This window comes from Balearica regulorum, chromosome 17, assembly GCF_011004875.1.
Source record: "Balearica regulorum gibbericeps isolate bBalReg1 chromosome 17, bBalReg1.pri, whole genome shotgun sequence".
NCBI lineage: Eukaryota > Metazoa > Chordata > Aves > Gruiformes > Gruidae > Balearica > Balearica regulorum.
The window spans coordinates 840,001-858,361 of record NC_046200.1 but is presented as its reverse complement, the minus strand read 5'-3'; the positions used below and the strand labels follow the sequence as shown (position 1 = coordinate 858,361).

The following is an 18,361-nucleotide window of genomic DNA, read 5'->3' as shown; positions in this document are numbered from 1 at the left end:
CTCCCTCGGACACAAATCTTCTGGAGGAAAGAGTGGATTCTCTGCTGTTTGCAAAAGGGCCACAAATGGGAAATAAAATGTTTGCGCAGCTCTTTAATGTGAAAAACATCCATTTTGGAGCACAGATCCTGCGTCTAGTCTGGGTGAGACTGAGCAGGCTGCGTGCCAGGGGCTGGGTAGAGGGAGACACGGCTGTGCTCAGCGATGCCCGTGACCCCGACCGCCGAGTTGGGCACGGGCTGGTCCGAGCCCTGGTAACGGGGGGGTTCCCAGGCAATGCAGAGAAACTGCGCTCTCTTCTGCGGTGCGTGTGTCCACATCTGGTCCCCGACGTGCTGTCACTGAGGGCCTGCATCCCATGGGGGGTGCAGTGGGGGGGGATGCAGAAGCCCCTCTCCTGCTCTTTCCCTCTCCCCTGCCCACCAGCTGGGCATGGGGAGAAGCAGCACAAGCCTGCAATTTTAATTCCTGCAGGGATAACAGCTACCAGCTAATTGCTGTGAATGCTGCACCTGAAATCTCACTCCAGGCAGTGTCACTGCACACCTTGTGCCACAAAAAGGCATTTTTGCCACCGCAGCCTCTTTTGTGTCCACCCCCAAACGGGCAAACGCTGCTTTCCTTGAACGGTGACCCAAGGCTGAAGCACCCTGCGTGGCGAAGGGGCATCTCAGCTGGCCGTGTTTGCCAACAAGCAGTGCGAGATGGGGAGCTACAGAACAGGGGGCAACCAGAAAGAAAACGAGCAGGATTTCTGCCAGCAGAAGGGAGTGAGTGTTTAGGGGAGAGCATACTCTGAGGAGCTGTCCTCAACTGTTTCCAAACTGGAGTTAAACAGATATTTCTGAATACCCGTCTGCAAGCAGAGCTATCCCCTCAGGACACATCACAAACCTACAGGAAAGAGGAATTTCTGGTTTGGTGGCTTTGTGTCCTCATGTGTTTCTGCTCTTCTTTATTTTGAGTAAATATTGGGAGGAAATCTGTGCTGTGCATTACTGCGTGTTGGGGATGCTGTGAAAAATGGCTTTGCTGACATGGCCGCTTCCTCTCTTCTCCTTCCACTGGTGCTGTGATTCCTGGTGTTATTTCTTGCCACAAAGCCCCATCACCTCTCTTTGGAGATTTGCATAGAGTTCATACATAACAAGGCTTTTTTCCCTGGGATGAAATCTCTTGAAATCTGATCCATGAACATATCTAAACAGTAGCACTAACAGGAAACTCAGAGATATGGAAATGTAAATGATTCCCCAATCAATAAAGATAATTATAGTGAGAGATAGACTGACATACAGTATCTTGAGGCTTTTTTTTCTTGCCTTCCAAGGGGCTCCCCAGAGGCACCACCGACACTGGTGAATGTCTTTCCAAGGCTTACTATGGCTGGGGAAAATCGTTCACTGAAACAGGCGCACGAGTGACACTGCCAAGTTAACAACGTGCACGTTGCAGCTGAAGCCAAACTTCTCCAGCAGATTGGGGCAAGGCACACGAGTGCAGTCATTACCGAGGGATTTTCAATTCTGGAGTTTTTCTCATTGACATCCTGGGTTTTTTGCTGTAATTATAGACAGCATTATGCAACTCCCTACCTTTTAAAAGATGTCACTAATTTTGTCCAATTAGCCTTGGGCTTTACCAGACTCTAAATACAAACTGCTGGTAACTTTTGCAGAACCCAGGAGGAGAGTGCGGTGGATCCCCCCAGTTGTTGGCTGTCAGTGAACACCTCATTTGCACGTTTCTGGAAGGGCTGATGGGGCAGGTCGCACCAGATTTTCCGATGTGGCCAGCTGGCCTCCCTCATGGTACTGGGAGCAAGAGAGTACAGAAGAGCCTGAAATGGGAACAGTGGAGAAGAATCAATTAAACTGTCAGCGGCTTTGTTTGAGTCAACTCCTACGCTGGGTCACCGTGTCCCTCTGTGCCGTTCTCCCTGTGACACCCCCGTGACTGAAGGGGCTCCTGTTGAATGCAGCGTTGTGGCTGCCGGCGGGGAACGTGCACGTCCCAGTCCGGTCTGTGCACAGCCCAGCTGTGACTTTTCCGGTAGGTCTTGATGAAGTTGCTCTTCAGTCTGGATGTGTTTCAAGAACGTTGTCCCTTGTGAACAAACTTCACTTACTGTCTAGCATTCAGCTGGATTGTCTTTACTTGGAAGAGGAACTTCTAAACTTTCTCAACAAAGTTCATTTTGTTTGAACTAGTGAAATAATTCCTAGTGAGAGCTCCAAGAAAGACCTTTTAAATTCTCCTGCTTGAACCTCTGTGCGTTGCATGAGGCATGATGGACACTTAGGAGGTCATGTCCCCACCTGCTTTCAGCTCCTTCAAAAGACATGTCTGACAACTTTGATGCAACCCAAAACCCAATGCATATTTCCTCCATCGCACTAGTTTAAGCGTGTAAATATATATACACACACTTGGAGAGGAATGAAACTGTGAATACGGTGGTTAAGGTCACACCACCCAATGCGTGTTGGATGAAAAGCTCGAGTAAGGATATTCAGCCAACTGCTCAGTACAGTTTATCATGGCGGAGCGGCTCTCGGTAGCGTGAGTCCAGTCCTCCCCACTCGTGGGGCAAGGAAACGTGTATTTCAGGTAGTACGCACAACAACTCTTGGCCTTTAACAAACGTGGTGCACGTGAAAATGCCAAACTTCACTCTCCCTTTCTTCCCGCTTGCGATCATTTTTAATGGAGGAAGAGAGGAAATTGCTTTTACCCGTCCTCGTTTGCTTTATGTCCTCCCAGGAGGAGAGGGCGCTCTCGACGCTCGCTTTGGAGAAGTGCAGACCTCGCTGTAAGGGACCAGGCTCTGCTTCACAGGTGGTGCTCAGCGTTGCCCCGTGCCCAGCCCCGGCAGTTTGCACTTTCTGGGGTGCGGGAGAGGCTGCGCCCCGTCCTGCTCCCGGCTGGCTCCGGCCCTGCAGGGTTGCTGCTCTGACACACTCGTACCACGCCGATAGCAAGTGATAACTCGGAGCACACCCCAGCGCGTGCACCAGGCTTGCACTATTTCTGACTCCAAAGTACAGATGGCTCTGGGGTGGCTTTTCTTGGCACCTCTCTGCAAAACCTAGAGAGGGCATCTGCTAAAAACAACTGCTTTGCAATCGCTGATTCCTCGCCCTCTCCCTCCCGGGTGCTCCCATCTGGATCGCCCACTGACCTCACATGCTGTACTGCGCCGGGTTAAACGCGCTCGCTTTAGTTATGTACCTCCAACAGCTTCAGGCAACAAATGTATTTCATGCGCAGTCCTCCTGTACCTCTCCTTGATGTTCTAAGGCAATGAGAAAGAAGTGTTAAATTTGTTCTTGGCTACTTTTCCTTGCAACTCCCAAAGGCACCGGTTACAAACTGAATCAGTTATCAGCTAGTTAGGCTGGCAGTTCCCGAAGGTACTGCATGAATACTGATAGGGACCCATGCATTATTCAGTGCGAAGAGCAGAGGAAAATGAGCAACACGTCCAAAACAAGAACAGCAGTGGCAGTAAGGGAATAATTAGCGAGCTGTCACTTGTCCCTGTCAGTATTCCCTCCCTTAACACATGAGGGAAAATAATAAAAAAGGGTAAGATCATCTTGCAAGCTCTGCTCTTAAATATGCAGCTGGTAGGTTAAAATACAATGATAAAGGGGAGAGGATAGAGAGCTCTGATACAGTTTTCAAAAGATATGGCCTCCATTTCCATGGAGACTATATTTTTTTATTTTTTTTTTAATCCCACAGGCACTGGGTTATACAATAAGTCCCTGCCTTAAATATCAGCCCATGTGCAACAGCATGAAAGGGACGTGGCTCTAACATGGGGGTTTATCCCAGGGAAAATATTTAGGGTTTTTTTTTTTTCCCTCCGTTTCTACAAAACACAACTGAAGCGAATGTATTTTAGGGAAACCAGGTTCACTGGAATTGGCTCTGCTGAACAAGTCTGCAGCTCCAAAACAACGCGTAAGAGCGGGGGAACCCTGCTCCCTGCCCTGCGCCGCTCCCCCGGCACGTCCCCAGCCGTTCCGCAGCTCTCCCGAGAGGCTGGAGCTATCGGGGGCAGCCGGAAGTGCAAAGTTTATCTGGAGTAAGTTATTAACTAATTAAGCAGTCTGGGGATTGACGAGAATAGAGTCGTTCTGCTGTAATCTATTAAATAGCCTCCAGAGCTTCTCACGAAGAAGCAGAGAGCGAAGCCGGGCGCCTCTGCCCGTGGGGTGCGGGTGCCTCGCTGCGAGCAGGGCTCTGCCCGTGGGCTAGCGATGCCAGGGGAAGGGTGCCCATGCCTCGTGCAGCCCGTGGGATCTGGCTGATGCTGGATGTCACAGCCTGGGCCGTGGCAGCGGAGGATCACCGTGTGCCGTGCATTGTGCCAGCGGCAGCCTGTGCCACGCTCACCTCTGAGTCTTCTGATGCCTCGGCGCTTGCAGGCGCCGTGGTGGGCTCTCGTTAGGACAATAGCGAAGATGCTGCCGTACAGAAGGAGCTCTTTCCCTGCAGACCCGAGCGGGTCCGTCTGCCCCTGCAAAGGGCACTCCATCTTCGCCTGCAGCAGCCCTGAGAAAGCTCCAGCGCTGACGTGCTGCTTCCCATCAGGGAGGGATTTGTGCAATGCACAGAGAGATTGTATTCGCAGCCATGTTAGCAGTGACTTCCCTAAAATATCCTGACATGGATCCCTCCAAACAGTCTGCCACATCACCGCCGGGATGCAGAGTCGACCAGAACGGGGAAGCGAGCAGGTCTTGAAGCACGTGGCCCACCATGGATCTGAGAATGTCAAGATTTGCCAGCAGATTTCAACCCTCTCACGCAGAAAACTACCACGGAGATCATCGACAGCGACTGCAATGTTTAGAAAAGCTATTAATGAGCCCAGCTTATTTCAGAGATCTCTAACACTTACGTCATTGAGGACCCACTTCCGTTGTTCTCTGCCCTGATTTCTCAAAAGGAGATTTTGGAGAAACCGCAGGCAGCAGCAGCAGAGTGCCGCAGGCAGCGGGGCAGAGGGACGGCTCCTGGCGCGGGGTCCGGCGTCCGCCGGGAGGGACGGGGAGCTGGCTCTGAAAACGGCTTTAAGTCAAAACAAAGGGAAAGGAAACAAGGAAAGGCTGGAAAGGCGTTATCGGAGGTGTCTGCAAGTGGCGCCTGCCCGGCTCCCCAAAACTGGGAGAGGTCCTTCAGCAGCCCTCCTCCCTCGCTGGGAGGACATCTCCTTTGAAGTCCCTTCTTTTTCCCAAAATATATTTCATTGTTTTTCCCTGCTTCTGCCTAGCACCCAGATGCATAACATCTCTCCGTATATAGTCTCATGCTATAAAAATGCACGCAAAGTGAAGCATTGTCATGTCAGGGTCTTATAAGCCCTTTCTAGCTCCTGACTAATCCGTGCCCAGCCCAGCCCCTGACATGCCAGAGTTCCCTGTGAGATCGTGCCACAGATTGGCACAGATGACATTGATTGGCACAAGATGTTATAGATAGTTCCCTATTTAACCCTTATTCCAGCACAAATTCACAGGAAGGTTTTTGCTCATCCAATGTCTTTCCTGGATGTCCTTAAACCATCGCCTGGGTGGCCATTTTCTTTTTGTGTCACGTGCGCCGTGCGTCGTTCTAGGTCTTTGATGAATGATTCGCTGGATAATATATTTCATCCCACAAAGCATGTGTATGTACTGGGGGAAGAAAACTGGAGAGATTTCACATCAACTAAACAGGCATCTTTGGTGTCAAGTGCCTGTATTTTTGCATAAGCACCCACAGGTTCTTCAGTCTCCCTTGCTGAATGAGATCCGTGGCACGGATGAATATTCATAAGAAATAACTGGCAAGAGCTGTGATTTCAGCAAACAAACTTTCCTGGGGGAGGAGGAGTGTACTTTCTCTGATGCTTCTCTGGTGCGTGTTCAGCCCCAGGTGATGCCTTCCGAGCTCCTAACCAGGGTTAGGAAAGCCGCTCGCAGCCGGCACGGAGCTTGGCGCTGAACAGAGCCGCAACCCATCGCAAATCAGTGCTTGTCTACCAAGGCGATCGGCGTCCCCCTCGCCTCAAAGGAGCCGTGCTGGCTTTAAACCAGCCCAAAATCAGATGTGTTATTTTTAATTCGTGGTCGCAGGACAGACCCTGAGCTCTAAAATCCAAATTCTAAGGGTAAAAGAGATTTCTGCCCTGCTCTCGGTTGGTTTTGGTTGCTCAGCCCTTTCCATGCGATGCAGTTCATTTTTCCTCCCGTATTTCCCTGCTGCTCTAGCTGCACAGACGGCAGGGCCGGCTCTGCTGACGGTATCGTTATTGCTGTCACATACCCGTTACTGACAGGCGGTGGGGAGCACCGGGAACCTGATGTTCTGCCACTGCCGCCCAGCTCTTCGCATCCCCACCCGGAATTACAGGACCTTTGTTTTCCTCCCGCTGGAAGCGGCGGCAGTTTGATTGCAGGAGGATGCGCGATTTAGCCGGCGGAGAGTGAATAATTTGGCAGGGAGCATTCCTTGTTATTCTGTCAAGGAGTCTGTGTGTCAATCGATGGGCTAACAATTATGATCAATGTCAACAGGAAAAAACAAAAAACCACCATTAAGCAGTCAGTAATGTGCGCAGGCACGAAACGGCCTCGCTGCTGCCTTGCTGCGGCTGCCGCGCTGGGGGAGCTGCCGGGGACGGTGTCCAGGCAGCGCAGCCCGGGGAAGGGGGGGCAAGGTCACACACCCGGCTCCTCCTTCACCAGCTCGCCCTTGGTTAGGTCCCTTCTTGCCACTGTGGATTTTTATTAGCAGGATGCGGGATTCGGCAGTTCCAGCACGCCCTTTGAACACGGCACATGGAACGTGCTCCTGGAGAGCGGCCGGGCAGCACGTGGGCACTGGCTCTTCTGACGGCAGCGCTGAAGCCGTCAGCTCATAACCGTGCTAAAGCCACCGCGACTTCTCCAGAGAAACCGAGCCATGGGCTGCTCTGGCCTTTTTACACTTGTGCTCCGGTGCCTGTGGCACGGCCAGTGTGTCCACGGGCTGGAAACCCGGGGAGGCATACGGTCCGGGCAGGAGAATGGGACCGGAACGGCTGCTCAGGTGGCCCCGGTTCAGCAGAGCCCAGCCCAGGCTGGTACTAGTGTCCGGCTCTTGAAGGTCTGCTCCTCCGAGCTCTCTGCGGGCGCCTGCGGCACCCAGATCCCTCTCCGGCTGCTACGAGACATCCCAGTGCCGGTGACCGCAGCAGCTCGCATGAGGGCTGGCTGCTCCCGCGGTGTCTGTGGAGCGTGCCCTCCGTCGGCCAGGACGCGAGGGGCGGTGGCGCGCGGTGCCGGGGCAGGCTGGCATCCCCCAGCAGCTGAGGCTTGGCGCGAGCGCGCACGTGGAGGGCTGGCAGCGCCTGCTGCGGTTAGTGCGGCTCAGACACCCCCCATGTGCCATCCAGGGGGTGCGGGAGCCTTTCAGAAGGACGCTCGATGCCCTCTGTCACTCATTGCCAGGAATAACGCTCCTCTCCGCTGTCACGCTACGCTCGTAGGATGTTGAATTAAACAGTGGGTCTTTTGATGCTGCTGAAGTAACTGTTGCATTAATTATCCATCGAATTTGCACGTGCACCTTACGCCGTGAAAAGGGTGCGCTTCCCCAAGACTAACGCATATTTGAATTCTCAGGCCCCCTCCCTCCGAATCGCCCGTCGAGTCGCTTGGACTTCCAGAACGCATTGTGCCGATTCTTTCATATTGTTTATTAATGAACCGAACCTTGAAAGTATGAGATCTTTGCCAGAGGTTATTTTTACTACCACGTTAGTTAAGGCTGAGAGTATTATTTTACACGCCAATGAATAATTTATCTGCCATTAAAAAAACTTATTGTGAAACAATGACCAGCGCTGGCCGTCCGTTACCGGTCCAGCCGCACGCGTGCAGCGAGAACATGCTGAAAGTGGGATTTCATGCGTACGGCGCGTTTCCTGCAAAGCAGCGGCGGAAGGAAGGTCTTAAATGGCCGTGTAAAATGCAACGGCCACGGCACCAGGGTTCTCATGAGGTGTGGCTGGATCTCAAAGTTTGTAGCTTAGAAAAAAAAAACAATTGCGATACCACATTTTTTGCTTGTGCTTTTCCTGAGATCTCTATTTTCCCCTGAGATTCTCCACACCTACTGATTATTTAGAGCATACCAGAACTCGAGCCTTATAAAATACCACGCATGACTTCTCCTTGCACTCAGTGCTAAGGGAGACTAGGCACTATTGGTAAAAGATTTAACTTATTAATAGACTAAAGCTAGAACAAAGCTCTGTAATTTGGTATTAGCTTTCCCAACCTGATTGTGTTTATTTAGAAAGCAGCTAAGACACAGGCATGTGGGGCTATAAATCAGCAGAAAATCAAATGCTAACATGTAAATAAATTGCAAATCAGCTGAGAAATTGGTTTCATTTTGAGACGATAAAGCATATTTCTCCTGTACTGATTTTATAAGGTGCCCCTTAAGAATTGTAATATTTCTGTGTGGTAATGATAAACATTAGTGAGTTGCTTTAGAAATGAAAAAATGGCAACCCTGTGGGGATTTGAAAAACATATGCACTTCAAATTTGAAAATCCAATTTAACTGTCCATTATATGGAGAATAAAAAAAGGTAAGGATAGGATAATTTTGCAGTTACACAGCATTTGACTAAATCTGATTCAGGGATGACAGCTACACTTTAAAAGCTACATGTCTGAATGTAAGGAGACAGCAAATCATTTATTTATGATTGTAATCTAGCTCCTGTCTAACAAGTTAACAACTGTGCAGAGTGCTCCCTGAGTGGAGGCAGCCTGTGTAGGCTTGTCAGTTAGCACTTTTTAAAACACTTTTCATAGAATTTCTGTAAAAAAAAAAATAAAAGAGACAAAAGAGAGTCCCTGTCAAATTTACCAAAACAAGCAGATGTTAAAATTGCAAAAGTTTGAAGAAACAAATCCTGTTCTTAATTTCAGACAAAGCACCTTTTGCAAAAGGTATACGGTAATCAGAGAGGCAAACACAAAAGATCCGGTCGCTTGCACAAACCGGCTCTTGGCGGCAGCTTCGCCGTCGGCCCCGAGCGCCCACCCAGCGGTCCCGTCCGGTCCCGTGCCGAGCGTGCCCGACCGCTCCATCGGGCATTTCTTTACTGGAAATCGCTTTCTGGTCCCTGAGGTGTTGACGCCTGCGTCCGTGCCCGTGGGTTTTGCAGTTCGCGACGCCCAGGACGTCCCTTGCCCGGCAGTTTCCGTAGGACCTGACCTGTTCCAGCTGCACCTCGGATCGGGCTGCCGCGGCCCAAGTCCAGCAAGCAGAGCAGCGATGTGTTTCTAGTTGTACTGCCTCAAAGTGAAGCCTTGATGGAGGAAGTTTTCAGGCAACTAAATCACCTGAACAGTTATGAGCCACTAGGAACAGGTAGTATTTACCCAAGAGCTCTGGTGCAACATGAGTAATCTAATTATTGATATTATACATTATATTTTATACATTATTATATATTATTATTCTATATTATATTGATATTATACATATAATTATATATTATATATTACATATAATTATATATTATTATATTTATTATTATTATATATTATATTGATATTATACATTCTCTCGTTTTGAATCCTCTTGGTACCAAAGGTCTAGAAGGTGAATAATGCGACAAGTCTTCCTGAAGAGTAGCAGGGACGAGCTGGTGCGCTGGTGCCCACGGCCGCGGTGTCAGACAGCCGCGTGCACACCGATCACCACGCACAGGGCTGTCCGCCAGCCAGAGAACGGGGAGAAATGGGGAAAAAGCCGGCGTGGCGTTGGAGCAGGGCAAGCTTTGCAAGGCAAGCTCTTTGGGCTTCTGTAGGAGCAGCTGACACGTGTGCGACGGGGTTGGGCAAGGTCTTCGGCAAAGTCCTTGAGAGGGAAGCTGGCCCAGCTGGAGGCAGGGGCTCCGCGTGGCACGGCCAGAGGACAGCGTCGAGGGATCAGACGCTGGTTTTCCGAGGGGAAACTCTCACGGGATCTGTGCTGGAGCCAGCGCTGCAAGAGGGGACAGTAAATGATCCAGAAAAGGCGTGAGATGGCAAAGTTTGTTGACAGCACACCGTGGTCTGTCTTTCTAAAGGCAGGAGGGACAGCTGCAGAAGTTGTGGAGACATCTCACTGGGGTGAGGGGCTGGGCACAGGCAGATGAAATTCAAGGGAGATAAATGTAAAATCTGGCACTCTGGGGTGGGTGTAGAGCTGGAAATTCCGTCTTTACATGCACGGAGGACTCTGGACCGATGGCCAGCACCCAGGAGTCAAAACTGAGGGCTGCAATAAATAACTCTGTGGAAACACTAGCTCGACATCCAGCAGCCGAAAAAACCAACCCAAATGTTGGGAATTATAAGGGGAAAACTAGGGACCAAAGAAAGAGCACCGTGCTGCTGTAGGCATCTGTATAGCAGCCGCACCCTGAATCCTGCATTATTCTGTCCCTGCCCCACGACACAAAACCGGCGATGAGCAAGGTTAAAGGCAGGATTTCCTGGGTTAAGGCTTTTCAGCCTGGAAAGGAGACGTCTGGGGAGGGATGCAAAAGAAACCTGTAAAACCAGGACAGTGAACGAGGATTCACTGCTGATTGTTTCTGACCGTACGAGAAGAAGGGACGCGAAGGGGAACCAGCAGTGGGTTGCAGCCGAGCAGTAAGGAGGGCTGGTCTCACGTGCGTACTTAAACAGGAGATATCTTTCACCGATACTGTGAAAGCTAAAATTTACATGGGTTCAGAAAGTTACCGGACAAATTAATGGCAGAAAAATCCATCATACATCCACACATAGACATTATTTCTGGCTCTGAAAGATCTTGAGCCATAAATTACTGGAGGTTAATAGAGTATTTGATGAAGTATCATTGTTCACTTGCTCTGCTCTTATGCTCTTCAGTGGGTGTTTGCCGTTGCTCTCTCCCAGAGACGAGCCACTACAGCTATTTCTAGGCTCTTAACTTGTTCTTTTACCAGTTGGAGAGGTATCTAATGTCCAACATAAATCAAACGTTCTCATTTGAGGTGACTTGTCTTGGCCTCCTTGAAGCCTGTGGCTACACTCCCATTTGTTTCACCAGGGTCTGGACTGTACCTGTTGCACTCGAATGCAAGCACATACCCCATGTCCCTGGTGCCACGCGGCTCCGGGCTGTCCCCGCACGGAACAGCACCCCGCTGTCCATCCCACTTAGGGACCATTTCCGTAAATGGGGTCCTCTTCTCAACTTTTTGAACAAATATCCTTGTTAGGCAGCGCGCCCTGCACACGTGAGCTGTCAGCCGCCCCGGGGATGCTGTCGCAGGGCGATGCCATCTCTGCACGGAGACCGGTCGGAGGTGGTCAGGCTCTTGGGATTCTCACGCTGATTCTCGGTGTGTTAATGGGAAACTGGCCATAAGAGCTGGTTTGATAAACTTCAGTGACAGCAGTTGAGACCGCACTGCCCCCCTTCAGACCGGACTTTACACGGCCATGTAGATGTGGTGCAACAGTGGCTTCCTGTCAGCCGGCGGGTGTGTTGGACCCGACCAGCGGCCACCTGCGGGGACAAGAGCAGGTCCGGTTCCACGACCTGCCGTGCCGCCCTCTGGTTTTGGCTGCCTCCGTTATCGGGGGGGTCCTGGCAGCAGATGCACCCCCGGGCTCCCCGCCGGCGGTGCTGCGGGCGCTGGGGCGGCTCCGGAGATGACGGGCACCCCAGGGTGCACGGCCGGGCGGCTCATCGCCCTGACCCCGACCTGGGCAGAGGCCGCAGGGAAAGCAGCTTTGCTTGGGACATCTGCGTGCGGACGGTCGTGCTGTCCTTTGTAAATGGAATCAGCGCTTCTCGCTTTGAGAGGGGTCGTTGGGTTAGAGCCACAGAATAGGGGTCACACTTTACTTTGTATTTTCCCGACTTTTGTTCAGTTTTTAAAAAGAATAAAGCCAGAACCCCCTCATTCTGGTTATGCGACATTGTGCAAAACCCCTTTCCTCCTGAGCGGAGGAAAGCTGCTTACCTTTGTGACGGCGGCTGAGCACTTGTACGCCGACGGCCCGACGCTCCCCGGGTGGTTGTCTGTCCCCAGGTGTCCGTCCGTCTGTCCGTCTCTCCGCGCAGAGGCAGGGCTGTCCTCAGGTGCAGAGGCGTGCGGGGAGCCAGGCTGGCTGCACACCCGGCCGGCCGCAGGTTCCCGGGAACCGCAAGCAGCTGAACTACAGGGAGAAAGTTTGCAATGGTGCTTGTCAGATAGCATCACCCTCACAGCCTCCGCTGAATGTTCATCAGTGTGAGTAAACGCGAGAAGTCTCTGCCTGTTTGTTTATCTTGGATTGGGTCAGTGGCTGAAAATACACAGTTTTGCCTTTTCAGATAAAATAATTCTTCTCACATAGAAAACGCTGGGTTTGTAATTCATGATTGTCCCTTTTTTGATGTAGGGAGACAAATGTAACTGCAGAGTCGTAGTGATGCAGGTAAAGCTGCGTTGTTTGTAAACGATATTCTGCCGACCCGAAGATATTTAAAATATGCTCTGAAAATAGCCATCAGCAGAGTATTTTGGAAAAACCTGCAGCAGAAGAGGCAGGGCTGTTTACTGCACTCTTGCTGGCCACTCGCTGAACTGATTATTCTTCTGTTGGAAAGGAATGCCTACAGTGTTATTTAAATTAGATTAAAAGTGGTTTAGATAGTGTAGGAGTCTGCACCACTCTTTTTTCTTAAGGGAAGGAGAAGAAAATTTCAGAAATCAATGTTTAACTAGGATCGCTGAGGTCTTAGGTAATTGCAGTTTCCCCCCCCCAGTCTCCTCACGCTTTCTGTGTCTTAAAAGAACAACCAAAAAAAATGTTATTACTGTGTTTTTGAGAATGAACCATTGGTTGCTATCGTGTCATCGTGCGGAGGGGACGTGTCCCTGTTGGAAATTACACAGTGGAGAGACTGGAAATATCTGCAGGGCTGATTGACAGCTTCGGCTAAGCAAACAGATCCTTCGGCAGTCGCTCGCAGTCTGGACTGGGGCTGGGCTTGGCTGCAGCTTGGCAGCAAAAGCCAGGAGGCCGTGGAAAATGGCACTGTTAAACCAGCCAGCAATCTGTGGGGTCTTCAGAACCTTATCATCCATGCGAGTCAACAACTGTGCTAAATTGAAATTGTAGAGTTGATTAAACGACGTATTTAAGGCCCCATAAAAGAAAGCAAGCAAGCCAGGAAGGGAGCAGTGCGCGCGCGGCGCGGGGGGAGCGGCGGCGTTGGGAGGGTTTATCTCACCACGAGCAGCAGGCTCAGCCACTGATCTAATCAAATTATTCAGCATTAAAAAACTGCCAAGGCATTCCAGTGCTGCAGCTTCCAGAGGCCCAGCTGGGATCAAATGCTAATCAACATCTCCACGATATTTATTCCCACTGTCAGTCTGGTACGTGTTTGTTTTCCGAGCGCTGCATACTAAACTGAAAGATCAAGATGAATCGGTGGAGATGGGAGATGATGAGCAGCCAGGCTAAACATATAGAAAAAATACGGGCTATCGGGAAACGGGGATGGTGGGAGATGGCTGGAGGGAGAGGCACAGCCCTGGCCGGCGCAGGGGCCGGCAGCCCCCAGCCACGGCACGGTGCAGCCGGGATGCACCCACCGCCCGGCGGGGAGCTCCGAGCTGGGCGCTGCGGCAGCACCCGCGGCGGGGTGAGCAGGGCAGCACGGCTCGTCCCCTCGCGCCCAGGTGTCGCGGCGGCTTTCGTCCTCGCGGCGTCGCCGGGCTGGTCCTGCGCCAGCTCCGGGGCGTGGGGAGGAAGGACGGCGCCCGGCCGCGCAGGGACGGCCGCACCGAGCCGTGGCCCTCAGGAGCCTCGAAGGCCACGTGCAAACTGGCAAGGTCCTCCTTAAGCGCTAGCCACCGTAGCGCTAGGAGACTAATTAATTTCCTTTTTGTTTTTCAGAGTTTCATTTTTAAATTACAGTCTTCCCTCCTCTCTAATAAATACTCAACAATTAAAGCTTTTTTTTCCCCGACATGCGATTCCAACATCTCGGTGTCCCACCCTCCTGTCACCTTCCCTGCCATAAACAGATTCGTAAAAACTGCTTTTGACGCCCCAGCTGCCATTAGCCACTTAAAATCCCATAATTATCATCCTATCATGGGCCTGTTAACGAGCAGTAAAAATAAGGCCATTGAATATGGTAATTTATTCGTAAATTAGCCTAATGAGAATAGGTTTCAGACACTGTTTACTTTCTAGCTGCCTGTTTCGGTGCAGCGCAGGCTGGCTGCGCTGGGATGGCAAAGCTGTTTGTGGGTACGGAGCCTCTGCCTGGGTGGCAGGCGCAGCTCCCGCGCCGGGGACGGAGCCCTTACGCCGGCACCAGCCCCGCTCCCACGCCGAGCTTCCCGCACAGCCTTCCCGCGGCTCTCCTGCTCTGCCATCAGCAGCACCGCTGCTGGGGTCCCCACCGCCGGCACTGCGTGCCGTACCACGGCAGCGCCGCGGGGATGCCCTGGGCACCGCCTGCACCAGCGCGGCCCCGCACGCAGACGCTGATGATTCCTCTCCGCTTATGGCACTAAGGCTGGGAACCGCGCTCGCTGCTGGAAAACTGCACTGCCGGCTCTCCGGGAGACCTCCCAGCCCTGTCTGCATCGTCGTCTTTTGCTTCCTCAGCCTCTTAATTTGTGGAGGTCAAAGACACGCCGCCTGAAAAGCACGAGCCAGCTCAAAGCGGCGAAGCCTGCCTTGTCACAGAGCAGATTTCTGCCGGCCATCATGGCCTGTCCCTGCACTTTCCAGAGCTGGGTAAAAATACCAGAATAAACGCAAATGAATGCAACAGAATGGTTTTGTGCCGGAGCCTTGCCCTGCAAAATAACAAGAACTGTCAGGGTCCAGCTTTAAGAAAGCGAAGAGCAGGGGTTTGAGGGAGGCGCTGGGAGGAAGCCTCAGCACCTGCAAAAATGCCGTAGAGGGAGAAATCTGCCCTTGGAACGCAGGGAGGGCTGTGGCGGGGTCTCACCGCGGGCGGGGGGATGCTCCCTGATGGCTTTCAGCAGGGCTCCCCAAGCAGCTCCTTGGCCGCGGCAAGCGGCGCCGAGGACGTGGCCGTGGGAAGGCAATGTCATCGGCTGCGCTGGGACAGCCACGCAAAGCCAGAGCTCTGCTGCTCGCCCTGCTCAAGGGAAACCTCTCCCCAGAGCCACCCCCGCAAGTCCAGTACCCGCAGGGGACGGAGCAATCCGTCCCGCAGGCTCCTCGCTGCATCCCCCGGCCCCTCAGGGTGCCAACTTGGCCGGGGCATTGCTGCGCACCGCCGAGAGCAGCCATGGTCCCTGTGCCAGCGCCCACCCTGGTGCCACGTGGGTCCGGCCCACGCTCACGTCCCCTGTCCTTGCTCAGAGAGCCGGAGGTTTAACCAGGGCTTGTCCGGCCGCGCTGGAGGAGAGACGCTGCTGCGGAGCGACCTGCCAGCCCCGCTCAGGGCTCTTGCCTGCAGCAGCAGCAGGCAGGACACATCTGGTCCCGTTTCTCCGGCTATTTTTGAGTGCTAATTCCCAGCAAAAGAAAAAAGGACATTGCTCACAACTTGCCGTGTTTAGCACCCCAAACCCAGGAGCTAAGTAAAGATGCGTTTTGGTGGCCAGCCCTCAGATAAAGCCACCGCCTGGTCCTCCGAATTAAAATGCCCGTCAGTCGGGCCAGAAGAAGGAAGAAGAGACCCGAACTGACTCTGCTTTGAATCCAGAACTGATGGGTCTAAGCACTCCGGCACCTGGGCGGCTTATTTTTTCCAAGCTCCATCTTTGCAAACAGTTATTCTCAGGCAGTGGAGTGGTAATAAACCCCTGAATGAATGAGGATGAGAGGTCCTTTCAGGGAAGAGGTGAAGAGCTCTTGACTATGAGCCTTTCACCCTCTAGAGTATTTTCATTCCTAGGCTGGCTAAAAGCCAGGAAATAAATCTGCAGGGCCAGAGCTTCTCGGCTGAGTCACTGAGCCAGAGCCTGCAGCACCCTTGGCGCTGCCACCCACCGCTTCTCCTGGCCCCCCCGGGGACGAGGCTCAGACCTGCCCCCCCACAGCTCACCTCCACTCGCCAGCTCCTGCAGCGGGTGGGCTGTGCCGGGGGGTGCTGGGCTGTGCCGGGGGGTGCTGGGCTGTGCCAGGGGGTGCTGGGCTGTGCTGGGGGGTGCTGGGCTGTGCCGGGGGCGCTGGGCTGTGCTGGGGGCACTGGGCTGTGCTGGGGGGTGCTGGGCTGTGCTGGGGGCGCTGGGCTGTGCTGGGGGTGCTGGGCTGTGCCAAGGGTGCTGGGCTGTGCCGGGGGTGCTGGGGCTCCAGAGATGCAGCTTGGGAGAAGCCTCGTGCGAATTAGCAGCAGCTCGGCGTGCCATCGCCAAGGAGGGAGTTGAGCGTGCACTCACATCGGCCCCCAAGGGCAGGACAAGCCTTGTTTTGCTGAGCCTGGCCCTGCAAAGGAGCAGTCCCTGCTGTGACTGTAAGACAGGGTGGATTTGCCGATCCTGGCTTCCCGCTGTCTCACCCCAGCCCTTCCACTGAGGCTTTTACCTGGGAGTACGTGGGCAGCCTGGGCATCTGCGGCACATCTGGAAGGGAGTGCGCTGGCTTGGGAGAAACTCGTGCTGGTGCGGAGGCTGCTGTCCCTGTCCGGAGGCAGAGCCGGAGTGCGGGGCTGTGCCGGAGCTTCCCACGGCGTGGGGCAGCGGCGCCCTGCCTCGGGGTCACCACCTGGCAAAGGGGCTGCCAACGGCCCCCGACTTGCGGGCAAGCGAATGGCCGGCAGCGAAGGTCTGAACGTCAAGGACACTTTTCGGGAGCTGGCGCGTTGTTAAAAGCGCCTGTGCCCCTGGGTGCCCTGCTCCGAGCAGTGGCTCCTTCCCAAAAGAGCCCTCTCTTGGCCCAAAACAAGGGCAGCCGCAGGCCTCAGCGCCCACCGCGTGTGCGATGCCTGTGATGGGTCCCTGGGGACCGGCCTCTCCCGCACCGCCAGCCCCTGCTCCTGTGTGCCGGCGAGGACTGCGAACGTCAGATGCTCCCGGAGCAGGAGCTGTTGTCACAGCAGAAGTCCATCGCTATCGAGGATCCTGACTGGTTTCCAGTGCCCGATTTCTGTGCGGTGCAGGAGGAGCGAAGGAACAGCAAAGGCTTCGGCGTGGTCCCAGCTGTGCTGCTCCGGCTGCTCCTTTTTGCCAGACGGTAGCTCCCGTAATCGCACTCCGCGGTGGCTGTACTCCTGCCTTTCCATCTCCTAATTTAATTACAACTTGTTTCTTTACTAATTATAATGCTCAAATCATAGAAGAGCTTAAGGCCACCGTAGCAGGGAGGCTGGTGGCTGTCTCCTTTTTGCTAAGCTGGCCCCATTATAATTTCACTTCCTTCTGATGGAGATTATAAACACTTTGTGTCAAACCACTTCCCAGCAGTTCTCACAGTGTGAAAACGATTGAGGTCAGGAGATGCACACAACCTACCCATCAACTCAAGTATATTCCTCAAACACTGACACGCAGTCGAACTGCGGGGAGGTCACCTCTGTAAGAAACAATCCTTCCAGCCGCTGAGCAAGTACCAAATTGCAGTGTTGGAAAATAACCATGTGGAACACATTGAAAATAGCTCCCTAGGTAATAAATGGTTAACAAAAGCAGCCGCTTCCACCCAGCATAAATAGGAACATAATCATTGTAAACAAGTTAACCTATTAGTATATTGGGATAAGAGCAGCACATCCCACAGCTGGGCACGAAGGACACTCACATCCGCCTCTGGGAAGAGCCCTGCCGGGCAGGAGGTGTCTGCTGGATTGGGAAACCTGTGCGGGCTCTTCCCTTCCCCTCTTCCCTCCTCGCGCATCCTCACGTCTGCAGTTTTGATTTGGAGAGAGATCAGATCAGGTATGAGACTTTCTTCTGGTGGTTTCCTCCAATTCCCACGTCTTCTCTATGAACGCACATGGGTGCTCTGGTCCCGGGCAGTGAACTACCAGCCTGTTGGTCTGCGGTTCATCAGCGAGACACAGAAAGACCACCCTCAGCTGTGGATTTTATTATCAACTTGTTCCTTGTCACCAAGAGCCTTGCGTGGGCTCGGGGAATCCTCTCACACAGACACCCCTCCGCCTCTCAGACAATTTAGAAAGAGTTTAAGGAAAGGGATAAAAAGGCTTTTGGTGTGACCTGCCCCAGTGTTCAGAGCAACAAGACGTCTTCCACAGCAAGGAGAGGTTCTGTTTGTTTATAAACAGTCAAAGAGACATTTAGGAGCCTCTGGTTTCAGGGGTGGCCAGAGCAATGGGCAATGAGCTACCAGCTGCTCCC

General features: G+C 52.9%; 1 long non-coding RNA gene across 1 annotated transcript; it reads right to left on the bottom strand.

Moving 5' to 3' along the window:
- Positions 1-1,560: 1,560 nt before the first annotated feature.
- LOC142604207 (uncharacterized) lies at positions 1,561-12,091 on the bottom strand. The gene is made up of 3 exons (XR_012838095.1): positions 12,044-12,091; positions 3,232-3,295; positions 1,561-1,840 (listed from the first exon to the last, which is right to left on the bottom strand). It is a non-coding gene; the product is annotated as an uncharacterized LOC142604207 (long non-coding RNA).
- Positions 12,092-18,361: the final 6,270 nt, after the last annotated feature.